The sequence below is a fragment of the Lactuca serriola genome, chromosome 1 (assembly GCF_051521515.1).
Source record: "Lactuca serriola cultivar US96UC23 chromosome 1, Lser_US96UC23_V15, whole genome shotgun sequence".
NCBI lineage: Eukaryota > Viridiplantae > Streptophyta > Magnoliopsida > Asterales > Asteraceae > Lactuca > Lactuca serriola.
In genome coordinates this window covers 221,114,380-221,116,034 of record NC_136408.1, presented here as the reverse complement: position 1 = coordinate 221,116,034, position 1,655 = coordinate 221,114,380, and the positions used below count along the sequence as shown (strand labels likewise).

Genomic DNA, 1,655 nt, shown 5'->3' with positions numbered 1-1,655 from the left:
TTCTCAGAAAGAAGTTGATCCAACTTTTTCCATGTAGAAAGATCCGTAACATAATATGTTATAATGTTGAATAAAATGCAAAATGTTACAATGTTGACTAAAGCATTCCCTTTATGGAAGCCACTATTTGACCGAATTAACAAATAAAAGCTATATTAAAAGTTTATTGACAAACATGCTATTCTTTTAGGGGGAAATTATTGTGTTCATGACATAATATCTCTCTTAGGCAGTTCATCGAACAGTAGGCGGCTTTAACTACTTATCTCTGATTTTTGATTTTTTTACCATGGGCTTGGAAAGTAAATAAAAGATAATTATATACCAGCAGAGGATAAAAATACAAAATTGACATCATTTATCATTTGTTTTGTATATTTAAGAAACATTAAAAAGGTTAATCAGTTATGAAAACGGGCAACTCAAAACAGACAAATACGTACACTTATTTACATTAAAACTAACTAAATCAATTTTTTCCTTGGATTTATAGTAATACACACTCAAAGAAAAGGAAATAAAAGCAAAAATCAAATAGGTAGCCAAGGAAATTCAGTAGTACTTGTCACATAGGTAGCCCATCCATGCTTAATATCCAACACCTCACCTATCACGAGGATGATTGTATTTACATGTGGTTCCATATTTGCATGTGCTCCATTTACATAATATTGAAAACATGTCAAATTACTTAACAATCCCTTACTATCAAGAATATCAACAGGATTTATGAAGTGACTTGTCACACAATCTGGTTTTCTAAATTTCTTTGGGAACTCAACTCCATGTTGATTGGCCAATAAATGGTAAAGTTTAAAATTTACGTATAACCCTTACATAAAATTGAAAACGAAAAAGGAGATGTGATGAAACGAAAATAAAAATCAATTGCGTACGTCGCTCAATCGATAGGACACAGAGGAAAATGAGGCGATGCGATTTGAGAACCGAGGCTGATGGACGTTCTTAAGTTATGTTACATGCCGCCATCAAAACTGTGTGCATGTAGTGTTGGCAGGAGAACAAAAATCACAAACCCCCATTTTGGAGCATCTCCATAGACCCTGCAAAACAAAAAAAAAAACATTAACGATGATAATAAAAGATGAGAAAGAGAGGAACTGAAGAGCAATCGGAGACAAAATGATGGGAGAAAAAGGTATATATATACCCTTTGTCTCCAAGAAGCGTATGAGAGATTGTGTCGATTCAATACATCATTTTCTGGAAACCCTGAAAGAAAGTTATCGGTTCACCTTAATCTCTTTGTCGCCGATTTGACTGGCGTCGTTCCAATGTTTGTGATAAATTACGTCTCATAAGTTGCGTCGATCGGCCGGTGGGTTACGTGGCAATGTTGGAACCGCGTGAATTTTGTTTTGAAGGCACCATAATAAAAAGGCTTTTATATATATATATATATATATATATATATATATATATATATATATATATATATATATATATATATATATATATATATATATATATATATATCTTCAACATTTAATATGCATTAATTAGTTTTTTAAAATAACTAAAATGATTGGTCCAGAATCAGTCATACATGCACACAATAGATAGTGAAAACAAAATAACCTAACCCTATATATATATATATATATATATATATATATATATATATATATATATAT

The 1,655-nt window shown here is 31.0% G+C and overlaps 1 long non-coding RNA gene across 1 annotated transcript; it reads right to left on the bottom strand.

The window, feature by feature from the left end:
* Positions 1 to 687: 687 nt before the first annotated feature.
* Positions 688 to 1,362, bottom strand: LOC145072567 (uncharacterized). The gene is made up of 2 exons (XR_013691070.1): positions 1,172 to 1,362; positions 688 to 1,064 (listed from the first exon to the last, which is right to left on the bottom strand). It is a non-coding gene; the product is annotated as an uncharacterized LOC145072567 (long non-coding RNA).
* Between the last annotated feature and the right edge of the window lie 293 nt (positions 1,363 to 1,655).